Raw genomic sequence first — 22,280 nt, forward strand, 5'->3', positions numbered from 1 at the left:
GCAAGAGTCATTGCTGTGCCGAACTCGACTCGTTTTGTCATTTTCTCGTACAGGAGAGGGCTGTCACGTTACAAATGTGTTGCGCTGTTTACGCAGGTGCGTCTTCTTAGAGTTATTTGCCAAATTACCTTTTCACCGCTTTGAATTCTTCCTCCCATCTCAAATGCATGTAATACGAAACTTTACGAGTATATTTTAGCACAAGAAACTACAAAAAAAATTAAATGAGTTGCTGAGACAGCCGCCACATTATTCCTCTTTCTTGGGGGTTCGGGCGTAATGACATTATAGACCGTGGACAGGTGCCTGAAAGTCTTGTTGTCAGTAAAATTCTGCTTTATTGATGAAAAAGTTGAATTTGAAAACAGAATGTTTTCGATTCAAATTCGGGATGTGAAAACCGAAAAGAAAACCGTGAATTATTAAATGAACGGCTATGCAGCCACGCCTCAGGGATTGGGGCGGAATAAAAAATGTTCAGATGTCACTACAGCTTTCCCCTGAAAACGGACGATCATGGCGACACCTTTATCTTATTTTTTTGAAGGTGTTAACCAGACCACGTTTCTAGGACATCTTTTTTGATTGGGAGGCAAATGTGGAATACTGTAAGACACTGTTACCAACGTAATGATGACAATGTCCTATGCTTCTGATTCGTAACAAAATCTCGCTTTAAAATTTTTTCCTTAGCTCGCATCGTGCTTCGAAGACTGCCATTGAAAATCAGTAGGGTGCATATTTGACAATAAATGGCAAATCATTACAAGTGCCCTGAGTAGGAATCTGCGGATATATTGATTGTTATGGTGGAATCTTAGGATAGGCGAAAAAATTGCGTTCGCAATTAATTACCTCTGAAAAAACACGTAGATAAGCATTAACACCTCTTTTTGGGCTAGTTAGTGCATACTTGAATTAGAGGAAAAAAAAAATTACCGACGATTACGTTACTTCCTAATGCGAAATTTGAGCGCAGCAAATAAGCTGTTTCACCTTTTCGATAGTGAGTCAACCCCAGCTGCGGAGTTGGTTTCAGGGACAACGCCGCCGATGCCGACACAAACAATATGATACCCTCGCTTCCGCAGCGCTAAGAACCAGGTCTAGCCGTGGGAAGGTGGTCACGTATTCGTCGACGTGCCGGGGCCTACGTGAAATAACCGGCGCGTCGGCAACTGAAGAGCACCCTATCCGCCACACAAGAACAGGGGGGGGGGGGGGGGGGGGGGGACCCTTTCCTCCTCTTTCTGCATGGCGGCGACGGTGTTCTATGCAGTCACGTCATTTTGACTCTCTAGCGGCGTCAGCGGCATCCAGCGGTATCAGTCGGTCGCTGCTAGCGCTGGGGGGATGAAAGGGGGGCGGAGCTGGTTACGAGGCCGACGACAACGCCGACGACGACGCGAAACCCAGGAACGGACGCCAAAGAGCTGCGCTCTAAAAAATGCGGTTGTCCAGAATTTCTGGCAATATTGCTCAATAGAGCACCGTTATCAGGAAAAGTAGTCTCTTTGTCATTAAGACGCAGTGGTCTACAGCACTGGCGAGCTTCAGTTTGCCTCTGCTGCGCCAATAAATAAATTTCAACAAGTTTACTCAGCAAAGATATTGCCTATAAAACGCGGAGCACTACACTCTGCCGGTAGCAGGGATATCATGACGTTTGGCGAACAACGCCGGTCAGCCCAGACAAATTGTATTGGTCTCTCAATAGCACCGCGAGGAGCCTGAATAACGCAGTGAAGGTAATTAGGCTTCTCTCTCAGTGTTTTCTCTCCTTGAAGTCCAAATTCTTCGTGGACGTGACGACGGCTCATCGATGCCGCGGCGACAGGCTGAGAATGAGCAAAATTTTCTTGGCGAGGACAGTTGCGGCGCACGTTCGCGCCGAAGTAGCGTAACAAGAACCGACGGCTTTCCAAGAGCGACCGCTTACACCACTGGCGGGGGCGTGTCATGATTGTCTTTCCGCGCGAGAAACGGGCCGGCAGTCGCCGGGCGATGGGATGCCGAGACGAGGGAAGAGCTGTTACGAAAAGAATAATGCCGTTGCGGCAGCAAGGAGATCGTGCTCACATTTACTTAATATATGCGTTCCGGCAAGAACGCTTCATACGAAGCCTCGGACAAGTAGCTTTCATCCTGGCAGAACTAGGCAGCGCTAACCGAAATGACTTAGCCATGAGAGCAATTACGTGATGAGTCTGTTATGAAGAATGCAACCCATACCAATAATTCAGCTGTTCGGTGCTAGCGCTACTGAAAACTAGAATTGCTGAGTACTTGGCAATTAAAACTAGAATTGCTGAGTACTTGGCGCTACACCTCGTTCTTATTCTTCTGGTTAATTTACTCTCGTGGTCTGGATCTGCGGTGAATACCTGCCCTAAGCGGATGTATGCCCTGACCACTTCTAGCACCTGGCCACCTATCGCAAACTGCTGTTTCCTACCGAAGCTGTTGAATATTGCTTTGGTTTTCTGCCTATCAATTTTTGCACCCGCTGTTCTCCTTGGCGGTAATTTCTCTCTTTGGTCTACAAAGTGCACGTGACTTTTAGTCTAGCTGCGTGTGGAGACTAACATGCCGCAATTTGGCAATGATACAACATGGCAGAACACGACAACTTGCCATATCCTGCTCCTTCCATGATGGGCACTCTCCTGGCGGTTCTCTGGGCGACTCCTATCCGGATGCGCATTCCTGCCTTCTCCTTTTTCTTGCAGGGCAACCGCTCTTCGAGTGCTTCTTATAACAACCACTCTTCGGCTACGCACCACTACTCCGACGCGAAACAATGGGAACTGGCCCTTGACAGCTGCAGATGTAAAAGGGCCCTAGTAATATACACATGCCTTTTAATGAGAATTGCCGCAGTACCATGCGTTTACATCTCCACGAGCAACCTTGGTGTGGCCAAAATCTTTCACTGAGCAGTTAGAACTGTGGACGTTTCAACTCCTTCTAATGAGTTAGCATTATAACCCTTCGTTTCTCAATATATCTCCTTCGGTGTGTTGTGTGATGCCGCCCCTCTCCGGGAAGCCTCCGCAATCCACATGTCTTTAAGCACTAATATGTGGCATTATACTTTAATATGACCTGTGGCTTTTCTGTCACTGGTAACTACAGTTTAAAGTGCTCACAAAATGAACAAGGTAGGGGAAAGCATCAGGCTGCTTGCCAACATTTCGGCAAGAGGATTTGTGTTCACCTGGGCAAAATGTTCATCACTGGCGGGATTTAAGCAGTGCCTTCACTTCGAGAAGAAAGGCTCGACGAGGGGGAGGAGGGCACGAAATGGGAACGGTTTTAAGATGTGGAGCGCGGATCTGATCTTGTCTAGGCATGATGGCTGCTAAAGAAGATTAACTGGCTAACTCTCAAAACTGTGTAAAGAAATACCTAGACCAGCTCAGCACAAAGGAATCTGGAGTGTGGAGCGTGGAGAGATAGCGAATGTCGGCATGAAAGGTTGGGTGTCCAGCTGTGTCAGGTGGCGTGGTATTACCGGATGGGTTGACATGAAAAACTGGGAAAAAGGAATTAAGCAGCAAGGCAGCACGAAGACAAGCCCTTTTGTCGGAATGTTGGCAAGCGCCCTCAGGGTTTTTCATCCCTGTCCACCTTGTGAGTGTCAAGAAACCATCTGCGTGCCCTCTATCTCCCATGATCTACAAATTAAAGTACTTGTTCAAAACCTAGTAGTTGCTAATCAGAAAGCTTACACTACTTTCGGAAGTTTCCGTTGATTCTTGAACACAAGTAGCTTCAAGCGTGCAAAAGTCGCAAGAGCCGGAAGAGACACGAAGAAAACAATAGAAAACTCTCGAGAACTAATAATTAAATAAAAATGCGTAACTCCTTACCTCGGCACATTATCTTGAGGTCCAATGAAGACCAGATGAAGTTGGCCTGCGTCGATAGATTGCAGCGTTCTTATTGCAAACAGGCTGGTTTATCTGAAAACGAAGTTTCCTACAACAGGCCGATTTCGGAAGAACGCTGGTGTGTCGCCGTGAAAGTTTCAATGCTATAACATTAGAGCTGTCGTCTCACCGAAACCCTGCCGACGTACGGTGTCACGAAATTCCTTGATTGGTGAAGAGAGGTCACGTGACCTCGTGACGTCATCATGGCGGCAACCTAGCCGTTGAATAGTGAGCAACCTGACCAGCGTGGCAGGTGGCCATTAAATTAAGAAAAGAAGAGTCACGTCACCTCATGACATCATTCAAACCTTCCCGTTGGGTTGTGAACAACTTAGTTTCAAGACAGCCACCTAGATGAAGAATTGAAACTCAAAATTTCAAAAAAATTACATGCGCTAATGTCGTCCCCGCCAGAGCATAGCGGATACCTGCTATTGCAGGTGACAGTCCGAATACGGCAGTCGATGGACCGATAATTGCAAAGAACCTGAAGTGAACACGCGCAGAAGTTGCAGCAGAAGCTGCGACAAATGTGAAATCTAGTGCCATCGCAATCCGTTGTCCAGGCCACTTAAGCGTCCCCATGTTTTTTCGGGCGTGGCTGCACTTTTCCATGCACTGCAATAATTGCTTTATACCTATAATGAAGTCTGTACCCCTCCTGCTGTAATTCCCTGCGGTGCGATGCAGGTAACTAATAAATAATAATAAAAAATACACCACCTTTGACTTCGAAATGGCTAATCACAGAGCCTGTTTCCGGTCTTGCTGCAGCGACTTTGGATCGTGTGGCGGAAAAGAAAAGTTCTATTTTTAGGCGCTTTTTTATAACCAATACGTGCGTGTTTTGCTGCCAAATAAATATCAACATATCTGGAAAGAGGCAGATAATCGATTTTTCCAAGAACAAAAGTTGATATGAGTTTTCTGTACGGGCTCTTTAAGGGGTGGAAACGAAATTTCGAAAACGCACGAATGATACGATTTGTTTAATGAGCACAAGAAGTAAGTTTTCGTCTGAGGCGTTGGATGGAACCTAATTCAGTGTTTTTTTGACGTTGTCAGAGGAGCCGCTCGGCATTTTCACACGCATTGAGTAACGTGAAGCTTCACTTGCGGCAAGCTATTGAGCCGTCACCGGGCTCAGTGGATGTTTACAGGAAGAGCACGGACTGGTCAGCTACACCGTGTCATCACTAATCTTGTAGTGCAGGTTGGCCGCTCGACCGTGACGTCAAGGCGCACTTCAGCGCTGGCGGCGACGGAGGCCGGAACTGCCGGCACAAAATAGTCTGTAATTAGTTATTAACGTTCCACAGTGGTGTTTCGCGCTCACTTTCGTTACCACTAGGCCCGTAGGTCTCTTTCAAGGCCAAAAATCGGACACCTAACAACTTCGCGTCTGTGCTACTTCAAAAGCCGCCTCCAAAAGTCTGCGTAGTTGGCTCGTTTCCGGCACCTAGGCAACAGCTGCCCATGGGACGACGAGGCTGCACTAACGAGCTGCCTTGTGCCCGCTTTCCACGGCGCGTCCAGTGTTCCGCACCAGATGCGTTTACGGCCTCGCTAATGCGTGAAGTGAAGGATCGGCTGTATAGGCTCCTCAGCGGCTCCGGCTCGATCGGCGTTGCTCGAAGCGGTTTGGCAAAGTTGTGTTGCAGCTTCTGAGAGCTTTGACTTCGCCGTCTCCAGGCCAGTGACAAAGCCAATCAGGCTCATTGTAAAGCTCGGCTACTGAGTCGGGGCACCCGGGTTCGAACCCAACCGCGGCGGCAGCGTTTTGATGGTGGTGTTGGTAAAAATTTACTGACTATGTACAAAAGGTGGTGTTTGAGCCCAGGCCCTATTGGTACAGGTCCTCATAAATCTAGGTGGAGCTCCTTATCCGGAGCCCCAATGGCGTATAATTAGCCGTTAGCGCCCTAGCGACCAAGGTCCGTTGGAACTGCAGGTCATGGCAGCTAGGCAGAGCCGTCTCCCAGGGCTCCCTAGAAGGGTGGGAGATGAAGGATTGGGACGGGTGGAGATAGGAAGGGCAGGCACAGACCATGTGGAAAACGTCCGAGAACGTCGCCCCACACAGGCTGCAGCCTCCATCAAATTCTGTGTTGGAGTGTTGCAATACTGCCGGGCACAGCATTGTGTTTGTAAAAATTTTGAGAAGGAGTCGTTCGTCTGCTCTCCGGAGACCCTTACAGGGTTCCGGAAAGCGATGATGACTGTTCTTATAATATGTAGGCGAAGCCCGAAAGGCGCCCGTGAGCTGTGCGATGTCAGTGCACGTTAAAGATCTCCAGGTGGCCTAGATTATTACGGAGCTCTCCACTACGACACCTTTTCCTTCATTTCTTCTCCCAGTCCCTCCTTTATCCCTTCCCTTACGGCGCGGTTCAGGTGTCCGCCGATGTATGCGAGACAGATAGTCCGCCATTTCCTTTCCCAAAAAACCAATTTTCCAATTTCCCATTTTTTTTTTCAGTGTAACATTTACTCGGTTGTTTGCTTGTTGAATCTTGGTTACTAACTGAAAATTTGTTCTGAGGAAAGGAAATGACCTAGAGTGTCTCACATCTTGGTGGAGACCCGAATCGCGTCGCAACGAAAGGGGTAAAGGAGGGAGTGAGAGAAGAAAGGAAGAAAGGGGTGCCGTAGCGGAGGGCTCCGCAATAATTTCGACCACCTGGGGATGTTTAACGTGCACTGACATCGCACAGCACACGGGCGGCTTTCGCGTTTCGCCTCCATCGAAACGAGGCCGGCGCGGTCGTTCCATGACCGACTACACAGGTGGCTGATTTGAAGAGAGCATCTTTTTTTAGTAGCTGAAAAGAGCAGGGCTATAGTAGCACTTCTTAGCTTTCATTGTTAATCAACGCTTTCACCAACGCTATCTGAATAGTGCTAGTTTATAGCATTTATTTCCGCAGTTTTGTTTAGTGGCTGCGCTCCTTTAAGCAAACGCGGGCCATTTACGAACAAAATGACCAGGCAGTGAGAAAGCTAATTGAAACGTAGCATGACTGCAAGAGCGGAGAAAAATCATCACAATATCTAGAGGGCCGTAAGGTCACTTACTTTGGTGCTATGATCAAAGACCTTTCTGAATTAAAAGGGCATGGTAATGTTTTATGATTTATTTTTTTCTTGGAAGTGAGCTTATTCCGTCCGAAGTAAAATCGGCAGCTGAAAATAAGCGCCGGCTATTTTTATAGAAGGTGCTTTCGGTCTCGTTCTTTTTGCGTTTCTTCAGACAAATATTTTAATAGCCTGGCGTACATCCGAGCTATAAGCGCTAAGGAACGTGCTTCATGTGTGGCGCGATGACCTTGGAGTAAGGGAGCCCTGGGAGGAAACTTTCGTACATGAATGGGATGTCGCTGTGCTCAAAACACCTTGCGTACTTTTCTAATAGCTGCATGCTGTTAAAGCAATAAATCAGGAAAGTAAAGATATTTAAAACTAATAAATTACTTCTAACGCGATATCGTTAGGAGCCTCATGCCGAGGAAAAGCCCGCGTCGGCGTCTTTGGCCGGGAGCAAAAAATGCACGAAAAAAAGCCCAGAGACGCCACCTAGGTTTCGTCTTCCCACCGAATTGTGAGCAAACTGTCCACTGCAGCAGGTGGCAATTAAATTAAGGACTACAGTCGCGAGATGTTGCACAGTAGAGCAACCTGACTCGCACAAGCCCCGGAAGATCTCCTTTAAAGGGAGTTACGAAAGTTGAATGAGAAGTACTTGTGAAGCCAGAACAAAGTGAGTGCCGGTATTGTTCTGGACGATGTGGTCACTTCGCAAACGCACTTTGTTTGAAGGAGGGTGCTGGTTTCTTAAAATTACCTTTTCTCTCATAGAGTATTTGCAGAAGATATACGAGAAATAAAGAACACTGTTCTGGGTATGAAGCGGGGGCATCGCGGAAATGATGACAGACCACAACCACAAAGAGGCAGCACTTTCATTTGTCATGCGCCGGGAAACAATATCCCTTCCTGGGTTTCGTTCGCGTTGGTTTCCTTCTGTTTTTACCAGTTCGAGTGGAAAGCTACTAATGGCGCACGAAAAGAAAGCAAACCATTTGGCTGCATTCCGCTATCATTCCAATCTCTTATTGGTATTTCCTGGGTCTACCATCACCGGACCCTAACTTTTTCTCGTTCAAGCGGTAAATATAAAACCGAGGCGAAGCGCATCAAGTGAAAGCACCCTTCGGGCTTAAACCGCTTAAGTAAAAAACGTGTAAAAAAATTTTTCTGGCATCTAATGGGAGAACAACAATACAAAGAAGCACGGGAAAATGGGGAATTCATTCGCCCTTGCATGTAAGAAAAAAATAGTGAGAGAAAAAGCGAATTGTTTGAAGAGAGTCGTCTCTTCTATTTGTAGCCGCTTCTACCCCCGTACCGAAAGAACAGTAAACTTCTAGAAAAGGGTCGCGGCCATTCGAAGCAGCGGTAGTGCTCGAGAGTTCTGAGTGCATTTCAGGCTTCCTGCATGCTGTAAAAAGAGAAAAGATATCTATTTAACAGCCCCAGGGAACTCCGCCAAGATAAAGTGGTTAAGGCAGGACGCAGTTCCACTACGCCCAAGAAAAGAGAAACGGCAGCAGAGTGTAATAATCGCTTTACTCATTCGCAGAAGGGGCCTTTGAAGAGCTGAAATTTTCGCACATACTGCTGAATATACGTCGCAAGTGAAGAAAAAAAAAGCATTCATTATTCGGGACAAGAGTTGTATAGCACGTATGGCTGATGCGCTCCTGTCATACACTAAGTGTTGGTACCTTGGATTACATTAAAGAGACAATGAAGACAACTTCATCTAATTTCGTTTTCTTTAAAGGCTGTCAGAAACGCCTAGTGCAGAGCAGAGTGGCATGGTCATGGCAGTATTGTGAAGTATTGGCGGAGTCACAAACAATCACACACAAATCAGCTGTAATAATATGTTTGCACTGGAATTGATTTCGAAACGCCATCGCGGCTCCCTGGCCTCCGATGCCTCCTTCCTTCCTTGCTGTGGGGTCTTAGCGCCGAAGTCTATTGACTTGGCATTGTGTTGAACGATGTGTGGGGTATTGACGGGGAATGGCTATCTTTCCTTGAGTTGAGCAGGCTCTAAAACTAGGTACCAGTCAATGGTAAAACAGCGCGGAAAAAACACGAGGACGGAACAAACACGACAACACGAGCGCTGACTTTCAACTGACGATTTATTACGCACATGTGTACATATATAGCATTCCCGCCAAACATTAAACAGAACAAAAAAACACTGCATCATCACTGAAAATATTAAATCTACATATCTACAAATGCATGCTCCAAAAAGGTGATTTCGCGGTTAGCTAGTGATAATGAGGGCTTACTAATGCATGCTGTACCCCCTTTGTCAATGTGATATGCCTCTACTATTTCCCTTACTATCTGATCCTTATGTTTGAAGATGACGGATGTCTGATGAAGCAATGGGGCGCACGTGTGCTCAGGTTGCCTGCAGTGAAGCGCCAAATTCGAACCGGCTGCCTTGTCCAAAGAATTATGGTGCTCCCTCAGGCGTTCGTTTAGGCATCGCCCAGTCTGGCCAACATACCACCCACCGCAAGAAAGGGGAATCTTATACACAACACCCTCGATGCACTCAACCCTCCTCTCTACGTGTGCTGTGGTACAACCACCACCGATCCTCCTTCCTAGTAGGGCCTCTCGCTTCCGCTGCACAGCTCGGCAAATGTTGCTTAATTTTCTGCGAGACGAAAATACCACATCAATTTGAAATTTTCGCCCCACTTTCTTCAGACGGTGTGAAAATGCGTGGACATATGGGATGACAGCTATCTTCCGGCGCTTTGAGACTTCATTCGCCTGAGGAACACGCTTATGGTCCGATTTGATTTTGGCCACCAACCTTTCGCATAACCTTCCAATAGTTGCCTCAGGAAAACCAGCGTGCTTAAGCCTGGAAATTTGGCCTTGCACTCCTTCCTCAATACGATGGACACACGACTTGGTCAGAGCGGCGCGAACACAAGACAAGGCGATGCCTTCCTTTACCAGCTTGGAATGCCCGGACTGAAAACTGAGTAAGGGCTTTACGGAGCGAGGCGAATACAACCAGCAAACGTGTCCGGGCTGAAGTCTCAGCTCCACATCCAAGAACTGAATCCTACCTTGTTTAACGTTCTCCGTGGTGAAAGCAAGTCCATGACCATTTCTGACAAATGTGTTCACGACATCCTGCGTGCATTCTTCGTTTTTTACAAAAACGAGGTAATCGTCCACGTATCTGTGTACTTTCAGTACGCCGTCCGGTAACTCTCCTGCAATTGCTTTGTCAATTCTACTAAGGAACAAGTCGCTTAGCAGCGGAGCCACGCGAGAACCAATGCATATCCCGGAACGCTGTATAAACACACCTTCATTCCATTCAACAATGGTCGACCGGAGGTACATACACAGCACTTCAAGAAAAGCATCAACAGATACACCGCAAACATTGCGGAAGCGCACTTCATCATTTTCCTCACTTATACATTCTCTTACAAAGCGCAGCAAACACTCATGAGGAATCGAATAATATAGATCCTCGACGTCAACACTGAACACATGACAGTCACCAGGATTATTGTTCTGAAGGTACTCCAAAACGACCTCAGAGTTTCGCGTTCGGAAAGGGTCTTCAAAAGCAAGGGAAGCAAGCGCCTTCTGTAAGTAGCTGGAAACAACCAGCTGCCACGTTCCCCTCTCCGAAATTATGGACCGAAACGGAAAACCTATTTTGTGGGTTTTAACCGTAAAAAATATTTCAAGCGTACTGCGTTCCGACTTCTTTACGGACTCACGCAAACGGTCGAGACTAACCTTTTTAAGAAGGGCGACGGCACGTCTCTTAACTTTTGCGGCATTCTCTTGCACTTGTCGAAAATTCTTGGAAATGGCAGCAAACGCTTTATCCGAGAACACGCTCTCCTTCATCACAACAAAGCACCCTTCTTTGTCTGCTATCAGTGGTCTCAGGTCCCTCGCGGCCAGGTGGTTCACCAATGCTCCAAACCCTTTCGAAGCTTTACGCTTGCCAAGGGAGCCTTGAACAGCCGAGAAGCACTCGGAGACGCACTGCTGGCGTTGCACTTCGGGTACTTGCCCAGCGATTCTCCTTGACAAGGCCAACTCTTCAACTGGTAATAGCCGTGGTTCAAAACAGAATTTTGGTCCCAGCTCCAGAGTCTTGCGATGGCGTTCCTCCACAACAGCGTCATCCAAGAACACTACCCTTCCTCGAGTACAGGCAGGCATGCGTTCCTTGCTCGCAGACAATGAGCGGCGGACCTTGTTCCACAGGAAATCAGTGTGCTGGTCAGCTGTCTTGCACCACTCAACGAACAGTCGGCGACAGTGTTTTTTTGTTCTGTTTAATGTTTGGCGGGAATGCTATATATGTACACATGTGCGTAATAAATCGTCAGTTGAAAGTCAGCGCTCGTGTTGTCGTGTTTGTTCCGTCCTCGTGTTTTTTCCGCGCTGTTTTACCATGGATAGTAATAACCAACTTGCCCACCTTTCTGTACTTCTATAGGTACCAGTGTCTGTTATCTGTTATCAATGGCGGCCTCATAGTGGTGGCGAAGAGTTATGCGTTGAGGCTTGCGGTGGCAAGCTCCTGGTGCCGACCGATGGGCAGTGCCTTCCAATCTCTTACTTGTCGCTTGTTAAGTCTCTCAGTGATAGTGAAGACGAGGCCACGATATCAAGAGTTGAGACGCTAACCACTGTCGCTGTAAAGCATACAAACAATAAATTTAGAAGGAAGATAGAGAACAATATATAGCTGGAGAGTTAGATGAGCAAATAAAAACAGCAATAAAGTGTGCTATTTTGGTCCACAGTGTGGTTTACGCAGTGTTTTTTACGTTGTGTCACGAAACAATGGGTCTGAAGTTACCTGTCATGGAGGCTACTTTCTTCAGTATCGATCATGCAGACAATGAGATTTCATATCTTCAACTTTGACGCGTGCAGAAGGCAATACTAGCACCGATGTTCAGTGAAATGCTGCTGCGCTTTTTGTAAACACCTCACAATGCCGTGTCAGGATTGTGGTGTGGGCTAGTTTATTGATTGCTATGAACAGATTAATCCACTGCCAACAGCGTGTTTAGTGTACTATTCCGTCGCCTCGTTCATTCGCGCTGTATTAATCTGCTGATAATAGCGCCTTGATCCTCTCGATTAGGGCGCCTCGATGCCTGGGGCTCCGCTGGCCCATCAAGGCACCCTACTGTACGTTATTTCATTTATTTGAGGTAGAAAATAATAAAGCTAAAGAGAGACAAACACAAGAAAGACCGACGCAGGACATGCGTATGTCTCCCTTGAGGGCTATTATTTTCTGTCTCAAATAATATGTACAATCTAGCTCAAATTGACGTTCTTTCAAATACAGTACGTTAGACAGTACATAACCCGAATGCGCCCTTTGCTATATTCTCTTCTCTTTACATGCTCCGCGTACGCCCATTACTTCTTCTTGATTACAGTTAGGATATCGTTAACTGGCTTTTGTTTCCCTGAGCGATTCTGCTTCCATTCTTGTTTCTTAATGTTGAGCCCATCGTTTTCCTTCCCATACTTTACTGCGCTATTCTCAAGCGATTTCTAGCCTTTTCTTCAGCCTCCAAGTTTCTGCTCGATAGGTGAGCACTGGCAGTTTTCCCTTCCTTACATGGGGGAAGATCGCGTCTAAAAAAATAAGGGCTTCTTCTACTCGTGAGGACTGCAGCGCGCTTCTCTTGCAGAAGAATCTGTGAAGAATTATGCGGCACTGAATTACATTGCCTCACTGTAGACTGATTAAAGATATTTTTGTCGTATTTTTAATAATATAGTGCGATGTCGACCGCGTGGAAGTTCAGCGCTTTATATATCAATGACAGATGCCGAAATCGACGAGGGTTCGCGAAAGCTTACAAATGTCTGTCCAATGGGAGCGGTTACCTCCAAGAACACATACCGTAGCGCCTGTGGATGCCAGAACGCAGATTAAGCTTCTATCCAATCAATTATTTTTTCTTATGCATGACTGCAGACCATGCGGGCGAAACGTAGGTATAAAGCGTAGGTAAAAGGTGTGAAACGGAGGTAGATAAAAAAGAGAAAGGAAGACAATCAGTGACCACGAAGTGTTACCTGAAATGTGAATATTTTGATATGCCGTTGCCTGCTCCGAAGGGGGAGCGCGATGACGAGAGGTCAACCAGCTCTCTAATCAGTGCTTTAGTCGCTAGGAGGTACCCATAACCAAAGCAAATTACAAAGGCGCATTTCTGCACACCTTCTCACCGGTTGTTTAACAAACAGTGTGGCAGGATTTATGTCCTCCTGAACGGTACCGGATAGCAGACGACGCTCGCACTTTGCGCTTGAGCGAACTCTCCCTGTTTACCACGTCTGTTGCCTTTATAACGCGCCGACATGTAGTGGAGTCTTTTGGAAATCTGGAAGGCTGCACTCGGCGACCGCATATTTGAAATTGAAAAGAGGCTGATATGACGGAAATGAAAGCAAAAGTGTTTTTCTTGAAGGCAAGAAGTGTTCGCATTTATGTCACAAACTTGTTTCCAAGAGGAAGGTTAATTTGCATGAAACCTATGGGAAACAGAGTGGTTTGCTCTTGCGGGGTCAGAACTTAGAATCGAGAGGCCGCCTTATCGTACGGCGTAGTCACGAGGTGGCTATAAATGCGCCTCACAATGCACGCTTATGCCGCTCTCAAGGCGGAAATTGCATCGTAGCTAGGCTTGCCGAAGAAAAGTGCGGATGTATATAAATGAACGATCTTTATTAAACACGGATATTTACAGCACACTAGGTAAGAGATCGAGTGTGATATTCAAACGACAATCGGCCGCTCGGTGGCTGATGTATACATGCGTGCGGATAAGATCAGAAATGGCGCATCCTTGGAAACTGGCGTTGTTTTTGCTTCGCGCGTGATAAGCATTTTTGCACCTAACATATATTCAGAGCGCTTATTAGGCTTTTTTTCACGAAGAAAAGCTCGCGGGCAACTACACTAAAGGAGCGAGTTGTTATCCTTCAACCAGAAAGAAGTCAATTCCTCGGAATTGAAGTTTGTGTAGAATTCAGAGCCTGTCGTTACTTAGGTCGTATACGCCACGCGATTCTACTTTGAATGCTGCCAAAGAGGCAGCAGACGAGAGATTGTATATGCCTCAGAAACACGCCGCATTGTCTGCCTACGGCTATTCAAACGGAAGGCGACGGAGATCAAATCCGCTCGCGGTACGCTACAGTCTTCGTAGAGGCTGTGTGGAGCATCCCGCTTGGCTCGGCTCCGTGCATCTAGGCTCCGTGAAAAATTTACTTCACGCGTCCTTTTCATCCCAGATGCTACGAGAAATATTAAACAGGAGAGGATGGAATGGGCCGAAAATGACGCTACATCAACGTTCCAGGAAAACTGCGTCATCTCGCGGCATAGCGTCATTCTGCCGACGAGCAGGTGGCTGCGTCATCTACTGCTTTGTGTGGCGTGCTCGTAATGGAGGCGTGTTTACGCCCATCTTCGTGAAGCCATTAGATGCAATAGCTCGGAGAGCTTTTTTATGTTTTTTTGTCCACTTTTTGAGCTTAGCTTGCGCGGCTTTCTGTGCAACGTGTCGTCATCAAGCATTGTGTGCGATGAAAAGCCCTGCGGTTGAGGATAGTGCCGAGAGGTGATTTATTCTGCTTTTCTATGCCTCTTAATGAGTTAAGGTGCCTCTATGCACATTTTCTGTTTGTAGAAGCCGTAGGTAGCACCCATTGCCGTGTGTCAGCTCCCCCAGGCTACCTTCACTGCGAACGAGTTAGAATGCACACCGGAGATATTTCCTTTCTACGTTCACTTTGTTGCAGCCAATCCATCGCATAAAAAGCAATATACATGGCAGTGTACAAGTGCCAGGCAATTCTCATAAACGGCAGCGCTAATATTGCTGACGAGAGACGGAGGAAGGGGGAAAGAAAGGACGAAATGCCCAGGATCTCATTTGTACCAGCTAAGCCGGAACCGTCTGTGTCAGTTAGAAATATTGTATTGAGCGTGCTTTCTTGTTCCATTTCAATAATGTCGTTCCCGATTAGATTGCTTTACTCCCGACACCTCTTGCTAGAGTGTATCTTGAGAGGCTGCGCGAATAAAAGGAAAGTCAAAAGCGCGGACAATGGATAAGAATGACGCAACAATTACTGTCTGTACTTTAAGAGCTCTGATGTACAGGCGCGGCTATAAATAAACGGAGCACGCTATTGCGTGCGAAGTGCAATCACGCCTTCTCCATTGGTAATGAAGAAGCGTTGTTTGTCTACAAGAAAGCCCACCAGCCTCCTCCAGAAGCATGCGCGTACCACTGCTGGAAATATTAATTAGGTGACGCGTGAAAAATATTCGAAGACAGCTGCGTGCTCCGTTTACTTTTGTCCGCGCCTGTACGTGTTGCCGTCATGCAGCATGCAGCGTCGTCCGACCAACCAAATTTGTGGTCTAATGCAGTTAGCTTCTGTGTTATTCGATAGCTTCTTTATGTCTGTTTTATTCATAGCATTCTTCAAGAAGATGATGTGGCACGAAAATAATAACACGAGAACCGCGCATAACACACTAGAAATATCCTTTTGGAGAGTAAAAGTTAATGACATATGTTTATGGTTTATGGGGTTTAACGTCCCAAAGCGACTCAGTCTATAATGGACGCCGTAGTGCAGGGCTGCGAAAGTTTCGACCACCAGGGGTCCTTTAACGTGCTCTGACATCGCACAGTACACGAGCTTCTAGAATTTCGCCTCCATAGAAATTCGACCGCCTCGGCCGGGATCGAACCCGCGTCTTTCGGGTCAGCAGCCGAGCCCCATCAGCACTGAGCTACCGCTGTGGCTAGTGAAACATGTGTTCATATGGTAAACTATAGGCGTACTCTGAACGTACACAATAAATGGGCTTCACTTGAAGCTCTGACCTTGAAGCACTGACATTTGTTTTTCTTTGTTTGTCTGTAGCATGTCTTTGACAACATTGCTGCCGGTGAGACTCCAAAATGCGCTAGCCATGCAGGTTGAACTATTAGAAATCAGCATTCCTATGTGGGCACAGTTGTCTAACTGTGTAGTGGCTCGAAATCGTGAAAATAATCAAGGATGAGCTCTAAATCTAGCTGGCAAAATGAAACTAAAGAAGGCTCTGTCTTTGCTTTTTACCCTGGCAAGAAAGAAGCTTCTCAAATACAACAAAAGCAGTCCCTGCGTTCATGTGATAAACTAAGCAGGAGTAATCAGTGTGCACTGAGAACTCTTAATTAAAGTTCAGTGGATGTTGTCGGCTAGGGCCTTGCGACAATTATAAGTAGCCTGCCGAAGAAAGTAAAATTTAACCGAGAGGTAACTGCGCTCATGTACGCGCCATAATTAATCCCGAGAACGTCCCGCTCCAAGCGAATGATTAAAAGGCGGCTGGAGTGTGGACGAACAGCACACAACCTCCAAGGAAGTTCGCCTCGTTCCTGAAGACAGTTTGCCAACCTGTCATGTAGGCGACAGCGAAATGTTCAAAGAATATGAAAACTAAAGAGTCGCATGGCACCCTCCTTCAGCCCGTGTAGAATGGGGTGCCCTTAGCATGTATCCTTCCTTCTAATAAGGGAGTAATTACTCATTGGCATCCACCGAAGCGCAGCCATACGGCTACAAAGGAAACCTATACAGCTTTCTCAGAAACTTCGTAGTTAAAGAAAAATTCGTCCTGGTCCGGGGTTCGAACCCGGGACCACCGCTACACCGGAGCAGTCGCTCTACCAACTGAGCTAACCGGGACGGCAAGCTTATGGTAGGGCGAGAGCGAATTGATCAATAACTCGAAGTGGGAACAGTGTTGGTCAATTGTTTAGGGGAATCCCCCAAGGTGGAGTAAATTTGTAATAAGGGAGTAATTACTCATTGGCATCCACCGAAGCGCAGCCATACGGCTACAAAGGAAAGCTATACAGCCTTCTCAGAAACTTCGTAGTTAAAGAAAAATTCGTCCTGGTCCGGGGTTCGAACCCGGGACCACCGCTACACCGGAGCAGTCGCTCTACCAACTGAGCTAACCGGGACGGCAAGCTTATGGTAGGGCGAGAGCGAATTGATCAATAACTCGAAGTGGGAACAGTGTTGGTCAATTGTTTAGGGGAATCCCCCAAGGTGGAGTAAATTTGTAATAAGGGAGTAATTACTCATTGGCATCCACCGAAGCGCAGCCATACGGCTACTCCCTTAATTAAGTAATTACTCCCTTATTACAAATTTACTCCACCTTGGGGGATTCCCCTAAACAATTGATCCTTCCTTCTGTCGAGTAGTTTGTGCGCTCCTGAAGCTTTGCGAGCAACCAGGAGCATGGAAGTCGAAGTTTTCTATTGGCATAGCGGAGACGTGCCAAAGAAGGAGAATGAGTCAGTGACAACGGAAGGATGCTAATGAAAATAAAACGTTATGTGGAAGTTTATGTGGAAGAAAAACGAGAATGGGGTCAGTGATGAAATAAAAGGCCATTGTGGCTTGAGGTGGTTGGTTCGAAATTCACCGCAGGACTCCTACCGGTAAAAATCGGTACAGGCGTCTGCTGTGTTTATCAATTTTTCATATCCGCCAACTCTGCGGCGTTGTAGAGGGGAGAGGGGAGCGAAAAGAACAAAAAGGCAACATAACGCCGCAAAACTAATTGTAAACGGAAAAATATAGTGGAAAATAAGAACAATGGAAGTAGCTAGTGTTAGGAAGTAAATTAGAATCGAAATGCGTCACCAAGGAAACAGACAATTTAAGAAAACTACACGAACCAAAAATAACAAAATAAACTCCCGCAATTCCAGGAAAGTAAAAGTGGAAATTATTTAACTCTTCTAAAGACTCCTCGTCAAGGCGAATGAGTAGGATCAGGTATAAATGAATGAAACTTAGCCAAATGTGTTGGGGAAACCTGCAAAGTTAAGTATTTTTCATTAGGGATCGAGTTATTGCTCACAAGTATTCACTGAGCTCTGCCGTACGGCAACACTTCAGTATCAATAATATCACTTACTAGGAGTGCCTAATTACCATGAATAATGAAATTTTCACTAGGAATGAAATTTGCAGTCGAGTCCGCCATTTCAAAGCGGGACAGCTGCAGGAATGAGCTGTGTGGGATGACGTATCCTCTCCATCTGCAACGTGTTCTGCAAACACACTAGATGCTGCTCTGTCGCGGATATTCGCGGTGCAGCGCTTGCCTGTTGTAGTCCCCTGTTGGTCCCCGAATACATGTTTGCAGGATTACCGCGTAATTGGCTGGGCCTTCTCGATCACGCGACCGCAGTAGTGTTTCTTCTGCAAACACCCCATCTCCACTGTTGATTGACTCGTGTGCTCTCCTCCGTGACTCCATACCCATCTATCATGGCGTGGCGCCAACTACTCACAGGTGAGCGGACCTCACAAGCTCCGCCCGCAAATGTCGCAGCGCACTGGTCGGCGTATATAGCAGAGCACGGCGACGAACTGATGACATCACCCACTCAGCCTAGCATGTTTTGCTCCGGCGTGCTGTGCGCAGAAAACTGTCACCGCCCGCGATTAGTGGGCTGCGTGCTGAAGAGCGTTGACCCGGCCTTAAAGGTTTGGTGTACCATTCAGGGGCGGCGGGCATTGGGGTTCCCACGAGATGTGAAGTTCCCACTGTTGCAAGCTTTGCGGTGACAGATACAAACACGAAGACAGGACGAACCCACGCAGATGACCGCGGATATATCCGGTCAGGCATTTATGCGCTAAAATGCTGACCAGAAAAAGAGACGTTCCGGGCAAAAAAATACTTACCAGCTTAGTGAGGAACCCGAACGCAATACCGAGCATTCTTACTGATAAAAGAAAACTTCATCCCTATTGTGTTGTACGACGTGCAAAAGGAATATGTTCAGCATTCGTGGACGAAAATTTTGAATATTGGAATAGTGTATTTTACTCTTATGTAAATATTGAAGGTAATGGTCCATTCCTTTGACATAAAGCAAACTTTTTCTTTTAAAGTTTTCCATCGTTCGTATCGTGCAGTTAACACTGCCATAGAAACCCGATGGGGAAAGTTTTCGACGATAGCAAGAACGTTAATAGAAACAAAATGCACGCCTGCCGTCGAAAGATCTGCGGATATATTGAGTGTTATAATAAAATCTTACAATATATGAAAAAATTGCCTTGATAATCGCTTTCTCGTCAAAAATTGCTTTTGTCCAGAATTTATGGGTATAGATCTGCTGAAACAGTTGGGCGTATTACGCATGCCACCTATATTTTAGTCCACGTATTTAGCACACTACTTCCAAAAATGCGATTATCTCGTTATTTGAATGAAATCAACGTTCTCAGTTTATTGTGCGGAGCAAAACTTGTGGACAGGCATAGGCAGCATTGAAGGAGTGTGTGTCTTCGGTACTATCTTTCGATACATTTAGTGTATCGGTATTAGGTCTCGCTTCCCAAAAATGTAAGTATCGGAGTATGAGTATCGCAACTAAATTTTTGGTGCAATAGGGCATTTTAACTACACTCGATTCTAAAAAAAAAAAAAAAATTCTCCGCAGATTTTGAGGTTGCTGTAAGTCAGAATCCGGGCTGAGAGAAATCGCTCGTGGTAGCGCACGGATGAAAAGAACAGAGTAGAATTCAAAAGAGTAGCTCGATCGGCCTCCTTGCCTCCTTTGTTGGTGATACAGACGACGCATACCATGCCCTTCGGCACACACGGTGAGAGAAGGGTCCAAGAGACAAGCTTAGCTTTATGGTAGAAACATGACCTCATGAGCCCAGTTTCAGGCTGTGGTGGAAGCCATCAGGAACGGACAATTTTCTCAGTCATGCTAAATAGCTTACATGTCTTTAGCTGTTTACTTTGTCTGCACGAAAAACGTCATGCACTATTCCAGGTGCGGACGAATAGGGTGAACAGAGCCGGCAGCGTCAAATGTGTCAGCTAGCGCTTTCATTTCGCTCGACTACCAAGCACTGCAACAAGCCATAGGTGCTAGTGAAACTTCAGTTTCTTAACTATACCCCCAGGAGCCTCGAGTCGACGCTGCTAGATGCGTCACTCTTAAGCATTCATAAAATGTACCTTCATAAAGTACAATATCGCAACGGATTCACCTACTTCTGTAGAGAGGCCTTTTCTTTATTTACTTCGCTTATAACATGGCAGCATCCCGGCGCCCTTTAGGACCTGCAGTTTGAGGAAGTCCTGTTACTTAATGCCGTAGCATATAAATAATAAGATCAACAAGATATGTACTCTGTAGTAAAAAAAATTTGAACCGTTTTGTTTTTGTCCTTTAATTTTCCTTCTAGATTTTTTTTTCTATTCACATACCCTAAAGGCCCTTTTCGGGCATTACATAGGGGGGTGTACAGTTACAAATATACAATATTCCACACAATTGTACAGGCAACACAAATCCAAAACCACAGACAAAATCGGGGGAAAAAAAGTACAGAAAATTCAAAGTTGATAGAACGCAGGATTAGAGGCTTCCTAATCCGAATTTATTAGTAAAAAACACTTTAGTTTTTGCACAAAGGCGTCGTGATTTGAGGTGAAGACAATGTCATCTGGCAACTTGTTCTAATGATGGACGGCAAGAAGCAATGGTTGGTTTGGTTTATGGGGTTTAACGTCCCAAAGCGACTAAGGCTATGAGAGACGCCGTAGTGGAGGGCTTCGCAAGAAGCAATGGTGAATGACTAAAGAGAGTGGTGCGTGCAAACACGGGTTCGACTTTGAGAGCATGATCTAAGCGCGGAAAGATACGGCAGCAGAAGTTCAATTTCAAAGATAATTTAAAAAATAAAATTCAATTTAAAAGATAAGCAGAAGTTCAATTTCAAACGTCTGACAAACACAGTACCGCAGAAATGACTGTTCGGTGGTCCCAAGCGCATGGAATTTGCACATTTTAGCAGAGTGTAATGGCAGAGGAAAATCCGTAAATAGTGCAGTAAAAAGTAAAAGCTTGAGAAAAAGTTTATTCTTTTTCAGTCGAGTGCTCAAAGGCCAGTGCGCATGAAGAACGCTTGAAAAATATTTTGCGTGGCTGCTTATAGAAGTGATACCTACAGGGGAGCTTAAGTGTATTGGAGCTTAACGAAATCTGCGGTGCCGGATTGCTTTCAATGCTTTAAAGAACGGTGCACTAAATCGAATAAGCTGAGTGTTCCAGATGTCACAGAGAAATTTTATTAACTGCGCCAATCATGTTACCAGCTTTATTAATACTGGCGATTTTAGTCATGTGTCGAAGTGTCGAGGAAACGGTATCGAGTATCAGTGTCGGAAATTAATTTTGTGTCCGTATCTTGTATCGGTGTCGTGAATACATTTCTTTAGAGCAAAGAATTTTGACATCGAAGCTGCTATTTCGAAGTATCGTGCGCAGACTCGTTTATGGAATACTTTGCAAAAGCCAAGCGGCCATGACTTTTTGCTGACATTTGTGCACGTTACCTGCGGAATTTTATTTCGCTGCGTCAGGAATTCGACCATTACCATAGCAGCAAACAACCACTTTCTGCGGACTAGTTGGACACGAAATAGGGCGAAAGAAAGCGTTCCATGGAAAACTCAGAGCAGGCTTTGTGTGGCAGCGAGTAACAATAGAACAGATGCGAACAGCCTTGTAAGCGGAAGGTCATGTAATAATTTTAGGGCCTACTTTTAACGAGAGTATGTTTATTGCCTCGAAAATTTCCTCCTTTTCCCATTACTCCCTGGTGACAACTCTATGTAAAAAAAAAAAAATATGTTTAGGCACATTTTCAAACTTCTTTATTTCGCAGGGGACGTCTTTATTATGTAGGTTGTTTTACTGAAAGCCAGAAAAGTCCTGCTGGTAAAAAGTAAGCCGCGTCGGCAATAGATGGCGCGAAGTGTGAAGTGTGCTGTGCTGAATTTTGTGATCAATGAGAGTCGTCTGCGCCTCTGATGTTGGGTAAAGCTGCAGTGCGGTGCAAAGCGCAAAGTGAGGTGATGCTCGCTGGGGCTGGCGTCGAGGGCTGAAGGTAGAAACACCGCCTGAAAATGTCCTATGTCAGCGTATTCTTTCTATTTGAGTTAAAGCCCTAGGAGCTTCCAATCCGATCTCATCTCTTACTTTTTAACGTAACTCGTTGGGCATCGCGACTACAACCTGCATTGTGCGGCGAACTCCAGCTCCACAGGCGTAGGAGTTCAAGGATGGCGTATATTGAGGTCTAAACGGTAAATAGCGTTTAATGCAATAG

At 46.0% G+C, this 22,280-nt stretch overlaps 2 protein-coding genes across 2 annotated transcripts in view; one reads left to right on the forward strand and one right to left on the reverse strand.

The window, feature by feature from the left end:
• Positions 1-18,391, reverse strand: part of LOC149365139 (solute carrier family 13 member 2-like) — a 205,693-nt gene extending 187,302 nt beyond the window's left edge. The window contains exon 1 of the mRNA XM_089575233.1: positions 18,289-18,391. The gene's annotated coding sequence lies outside the window, so the exon portion shown is untranslated. The remainder of the gene's footprint in view (positions 1-18,288) is intronic.
• Positions 1-22,280, forward strand: part of LOC149365140 (uncharacterized) — a 151,357-nt gene that overhangs the window by 1,920 nt on the left and 127,157 nt on the right. The gene's annotated exons all lie outside the window — the stretch shown is intronic.

Source organism: Amblyomma mixtum, chromosome 2 (genome assembly GCF_055824585.1).
Source record: "Amblyomma mixtum isolate Tamu chromosome 2, ASM5582458v1, whole genome shotgun sequence".
Taxonomy (NCBI): Eukaryota; Metazoa; Arthropoda; class Arachnida; order Ixodida; family Ixodidae; genus Amblyomma; species Amblyomma mixtum.